At 34.4% G+C, this 6746-nt stretch overlaps 1 non-coding gene across 1 annotated transcript; it reads right to left on the reverse strand.

The window, feature by feature from the left end:
• Positions 1-6221: 6221 nt before the first annotated feature.
• LOC122308600 lies at positions 6222-6325 on the reverse strand. Its single transcript, XR_006242120.1, has one exon. It is a non-coding gene; the product is annotated as a small nucleolar RNA R71 (small nucleolar RNA).
• Between the last annotated feature and the right edge of the window lie 421 nt (positions 6326-6746).

Consider the following 6746-nt stretch of genomic DNA (forward strand, 5'->3'; position numbering starts at 1 on the left):
TCAGGCTCAAAAAAATTTAATAGACACATTAAATGAGTCGGGGATTCCAACACGGAAAATAATGTCCGTTTTGAGTAAGGAGCACGGTGGTGATTATAATATTGGTTGCATTCCTAAAGACATTCAGAATTATTTAGGTAATGGAAGGAAGCAACTTCTTGAAGAGGGAGATGCACAAAAGTTATATGAGTACAATTTGGAAAGCGAACGTAATAATCCAGGCTTTGTATACTCGATCCAAGTTGATGGATATGGGTTGATGGAAAATTGCTTCTGGGCAGATGGTAGATCATGAGCTGCATATCAATATTTTGGAGATGTTGTTACGTTTGATGCTACGTACCTAACAAATCGGTACAAGATGCCCTTTGTCCCATTCACTGGAGTTAACCATCATCATCAATCTGTAATGTTTGGATGTGCATTATTGATAAATGAGACAGCCGAGTCTTACACATGGTTATTGAAAACTTGGCTAGAAGCGATGCTTGGTCATGCTCCCTCTACAATAATAACTGATGATGACAAGTCAATGGCTAAGGCCATCATGGAGTTATTGCCCAATACAACTCATAAATTGTGCTTATGGCATCTTCTACAAAAATTACCTGAACATCTAGCTCATGTTTACAATAAATATCCACAATTTAAATATGATTTTAATCATTGTATTCATGATACACTAACTATTGAGGAGTTTGAGTTGGAGTGGACTGAAATGTTATTGAAGTACAAGTTGGAAGAAAATAGTTGGTTGCAAACTATTTATGTGAAGAGAGAAAAGTGGGTGCCCGCTTACTTGAGATCTATATTTTGTGCTGGAATGTCCACAACTCAACGAAGTGAGAGTATGAACAAGTTTTGTAAAGACTATGTTTGTTTAACTACAATGATAAGCGAGTTCGTCCATCAATATGAAAAAGCTTTGAATGCACGTTATCTAAGTGAGAAACTGAAAGATGTGAAGACAAAAACATCGAGGCCAATTATGAAAACTTGTTTAAGTATTGAAGAGGCGTTGGCCAACCTCTATACAAGAAAATCTTTTTTGATCTTTCAAGAAGAGTTATTTAGTAGTCAACGGTTCAAGTCACACAAAGCACGTGAGCAAGATGAAAGGAAAATTTATTTGGTGGCCATTCCTGGGAGAGAGAAGCCAGCATATGAAGTAACATTGGAAAATGATAAAAATGTTGTGTCTTGCACATGTCTTAAGTTTGAATTTATTGGTTTTCTATGCCGGCACATCCTACACATTTTGACAAGAAAAAATTGTTTGGACCTTGTATTACAATCATATGTGTTAGAGAGGTGGACTGTCAATGCAAAGAGTCGCATGGTACAAGGGATATGTGTCGATGAAGGTCCATTGGAGACAATCCCAATTGCCTTTGATAAGAAACACCGTTTGATGAGACAGTTTTATATAGTTGCTGAGATGGGGTCACTATCTATGAACAAATATGAGCATGTTTCACGGGGAGTAGAGACTATTCATCAAGAGCTTCTCTTGATGAGTGATGATGATGGTGGTGGTGGTAACACGGAGGGACATGCGATCCAGAGACAAACAATCTCAAACTTTTCATTGCAAGATCCCCCAATCATTGTATCTAAAGGTAGGCCCAAAACTTTACAACAAAAGAATCCAAAGGAAAATGTGCCAACAAAGAAGCGACGATGCAGCATTTGTAAACAAGAAGGGCATGTTAGAACGAAATGTCCAACACAGAGGTACTTGCAATGATTTCATTATATTTATAATTATGTCGTATGTTCCTTGTGTGAAGCTTTTAACTTGATGAACTATTTTTTTTTTTTTTGATAGTGGTATGGGCGAACCAAGTTCAACTACATTACCTCCACACCCGGCCACTATTTCAACAACATTTGATATGTATGAATACTAATCTTATCTTATTTATGCTATATTTAAATGTTTGATTTGGTCACCTATGCTCATCCTTTTCTAAAATTTTTTATTGGTTTCTAGGAACATGCAATTCCCAACAATGTCACAAGATGAAGAGTATGGAGCATCATGGAATTTTCATTTTTCAGAAGATATATAATTAATTATTGGGCAGTCGATGGAGTGAAATTTAATAGGAGTTTGTTGTTTCCTAATAGGATGACTTTTTGTTGCCATATTATTTTGTGCACACTTAAAAAGTGTCTTCATAAGAATTTCTCCTATAGTAGCTAGTTGTCATTAGTTTTTATTTATTGATGACATATGATAGAAGGAGCCACGCTATTTATACTGGTGTTGAATTTGCAAACACCATGGAAGATCAATTAATCACTGCTTTTTGCATTGTCTTCGTGCATTCGGAACCTTGGCACCTTGTATATTATTATTTCAGGTGTCTGGGTTATTTCCATTTTGGTCTTTGAATTGCTTCAAGGTTGGTTTGCCTGGTTTGGGTAGCTTCTCCTCTACAAGTACTTTGGTTTATATGAAGTTAAAATAATGGGTTGACCCATCTTTAATACAAATGCTAAATGGATTTAAAAATAACCTATTTGACAGTTCTTGAAGTAACCTATTTCAGAGTCTCAGACCTGAATGTGAAGATTGAAGCCTGGTACAACATGCATTTAGATTAACTTAGTTTCAATCACTCCCAAATGAAAAGAAATCCGGCTATAGCCCTTTCAAAAGTTGTGTTTCAAACCCAACAAAGAGAACCTGATTTAAATAGCCTACATGCTTCTGGAATACACATACACTTTGCCATTACATGACATCAACGATATGGTTTAGAACTGCAACCACATTTAATTATACAATATTTTTGCATCCTTACAAAAATCAGCTTTCTTACAAAATCAAACCTATAACTGTTACAAAAACCAAGTCAGCTCATTTAATGCTAATAGTTCAAACTGCCTTCTAACATTCAGCCTTATAACTTTTGATCTTGTGATATATGAAAGCTCCATGGAGCACCGAAGTCTTCATTCTTGGTCTTGCATATTCCTGCAGAAAAAAGACTCCACAACCTGATGGTATGCCATAAATGCAATATACAATTGGAAGGAAATAACAGATCAGTACAGGGGCCTATCCAACATATTTGCAAGTTATTCTAAAATGAAATCGGCAACCTAAAATGAAAAGTTATTTATGATTTTACCTGTAACATATTCATAGAACTCAAATCAATTCATCAAGGTGTAATTGCAATTTCTTTATCCACATATTCATAGAACTAATATTTGGGGCCAACATATCTTTCAAGCTAACAAATTTCTTGGACAATGGAGAAGCACATATATTTTCAGCAAATATATGGGAAATTCATGAGTTCTTGGGCAAACAGTGGCCTTTATTTCAACTGGGAATAAAAAACAGGAAAAACCTATCCTCTAAGCAACCAATCGGAAATTGCTTCTAAGAAGGGGAAAAAAAACCCTAAACCTAGAGAATAAAATCTAGAGAAGAAGAAAACCAGAAAATATGAGAGAATAAAATCTTAAATATAGAGAATTGATTGAGTTGAAATATTGCATGTTTTAGCTATTTAAAACCAATGTATTTTAAATTCTTCGTGACACTATTATTGGTTTTAGATGGAAAAATAGTTAATAAGCATAAATACGAATTGTAATTTTTAATTGATTGATATCATGTTTATGCTTAATTTTATAACTATAATTGGACAATATTTCCTCACATATATAGTTTATTTTTATAATCTATTTTTTCTTTTAATTTATTTTTGAGTGTTATTTTTCTTCTTCTTATTTTCAGCTTAAATAAAATTCAGATGGAATTCGGTTGGAACTTGTGACCAAAAGTGCATATTAATTGAGAGGAACGAAGAGAAGAAATGAAGAAGTGTACTTGAGCAGCTAAAAATAAAGACGAAGACTTTCTTACTTGGTTGTTTAAAGATGCATGAAGAAAGAAATTTTCGGTGGATAAATACATACAATGTAAAAGTCAAGAACAAGTTTGGCAAAAGAAGAAGTGAAGGACAGAAGGGAATGGAGCTGGACGTATACAGAAAGAATGATGGTTGGTGCAGCTAATTGATTGATTGGCTTTTTACGTTGATATAGGAGTGAGGCAATCGGTTGGAGAGGTATAAAGTGAGAGGGTTACGTGGGACATAGGGAGGAGTTGAGGTGTGTTGGTCATGAAGAGATAGGAAAGAGTGAAAGGGATAGGTGGGGAGTTGAGAGAATTGGAGAGAGGAGTCGGTGCAGAATTTTCAACCAAGTGAGATAGGAATTGAGAGAGTTAAGTGGGGAACGTGCTGGACGAAAAAAAAAAATAGAGAGAAGGGGTTGAAAGGAATTAGCTAAAGTGTAGAGTGAAAGGGATAGGTGGGGAGTTGAGAGAGGGAGAGACGTGTAGGTCGATTGAAGAGAGGGAGAGAAGAGATACGGATTGAGAGAGTTGAGGGGAGACGGCTGGAAATATTTCTTTCTTGGAGATGTGTAGGCCGGCTGGAGTAATCTAATTGGATAGGATTTATTTTGGTGGAGAAAGGAACATGATGAGATTGATGCTTGAGTTTAACGTGGAGTTGAAGTGGTTGGAGTTTTATTTTTTGCTTCTTCATGTTTTTCGTTTGGCATATGGTGGGGCTGCAGCTTCTTCTTGATGAATACCTTTTAATTTCAATTTCTGTTTTATTGTGAGCTTTATTCCTCTGTATCAATTGGATTTCAGATTTTGTTGTTTTTAAGTTATTGCTTAGTATTTCTTGTGTTAGTTATTTAATGGAGAATACTTATGTGATTACTATAGTATTTGCAATGAATATGTTTGGCTAAATTTTCTTACTAAGGTTAGAGGTGAAGTTTAATGATTTACATATTGTTTCTGAATCCACATAAAATCTATTTTGCGAGCTTGATTGATTGAAAGATTTTATTTGGATAATTTGATTATCTATATACTCGTCTTGATTCATTGTGATTTCTGAATACAGTGAATGCTTGAGGAATCCTATAGTATTCAAATAGATTTGTAAATGTTTTAATCATCAATCGTTCACGCTCAATCATAAGCGTCTGTTTTTCTCGATCTTAAATGCTAAATCTACCAATTAAACGGAATCATTATTCTAGTTTAATTGAAGTAAATTAATCGGAAACAATATCATAAATTATTAGACTGATCCTCGAAACCTTAGTCTTTTTCCATTCATTTTATCATTTTAGTTTGATTCATTTTATCAATCTTCATTTGATTGCACGTTTCTTTTAATAATTTCGTTTCATTGTCTGAATTTATTTTCTTTATCACAAAAGTCAATCCCTGTGGATTCGATCCTGTAAGATACTACAACACCTGTATACTTGCAGGTAAAACTGCACTAGATTTTTGATTCATTAATTTGAGTCAGAGTTTAGTCGCAACAAGTTTTGTGCGCCGTTGCTGGGGATTGCAACGTGTGATAATTGTTTTGTTTTTAGAAAAGAAAAAAAAAATTTTAGTAATCTTTTGCTAATTATTTTTCATATCCTTTTTGCAGGTACAATTTGTTTTCCAGAAAAGAGAGCATGTAACATTGCTTCCATCTTCATACCATTTGGTAATCTCATTCAAAAAAATATATATATATATAAATAAATAGATAAAAAATAAAATAAAAAAATTTACTTTCTTGCTTGTTTTGCATTTTGTTTATTTTGTTTATTTTTAATATTTGAATGTGCTTGATCCTCTATGATGAATGATCTCGTGGCAACGTGATCAAACGGGTAGATTGAGAAGAGAGGAAATTGTTTTAAAAGAATTGGTTAATACTTTGTCAGGTGATTCTGAAAATTCTCATACCATGGCTGACAATCGTAGTGTTTATGACGAACTAGAAAATGAAGAGGCACAAAATAATCCGCAAATGAGAACTTTGCGTGAATATTTGCAGCCTACAAGGACAAGTACTCCATCTTGTATGATTTTTCCTACGAATATGGGAAATTTTGATTTAAAACCGGGAGTAATCCAATTACTTCCCAAGTTTCATAGCTTGGATTCAGAAAGTCCTTATTTGCATCTAAAAGAATTTGAAGAAGTTTGTGCAACTTTACAAAACCAAACTATCAATGATGATGTTGTTAGATTAAAGTTGTTTCCATTCTCTTTGAAAGAAAAAGCTAAGAATTGGTTGAACTCCTTGAGACCAAGATCTATTGGCACATGGCAAGAAATGCAAAGGGAATTTCTAAAAAAGTTTTTTCCTACTCATAGGACCAACACTCTTCGCAGAAATATTATGAATTTTTCTCAAAAGGAAAATGAAACATTTTTTCAGTGTTGGGAACGTTTTAAGGAATTGTTGCTAACTTGCCCACATCATGGCTATGAAACTTGGCGCACCATTAGTTTCTTCTATGAAGGTTTAACATCTCAAATGCGTTAGTTTGTAGAAATGATGTGTAATGGTGATTTTCTAAATAAAGATCCTGATGACGCTTGGGACTATTTTGACCAGTTAGCTGAAAATGCCCAATCTTGGGATAACACAGATCGTTCTGATCAGTCAAATAAGCCCAAACTCAGTGCCATGTCTCAAGAAGGTATGTATGTTCTTAAAGGAAATGATGATGTGAATGCTAGGATAGCAAGTCTGACAAGAAAAGTCGAAGCCATGGAACTTAGGAAGGTAAATCCGGTTAAGGCCAGTGAAAAAGAAGAAGAAAATTGTGGCATTTGTGAGATTAGTGGATACCTAAATCAGGATTGTCCAACAATCCCCGCTTTTAAAGAGGTGTTGCACGAACAA

This window comes from Carya illinoinensis, chromosome 4 (genome assembly GCF_018687715.1).
Source record: "Carya illinoinensis cultivar Pawnee chromosome 4, C.illinoinensisPawnee_v1, whole genome shotgun sequence".
Lineage (NCBI taxonomy): Eukaryota > Viridiplantae > Streptophyta > Magnoliopsida > Fagales > Juglandaceae > Carya > Carya illinoinensis.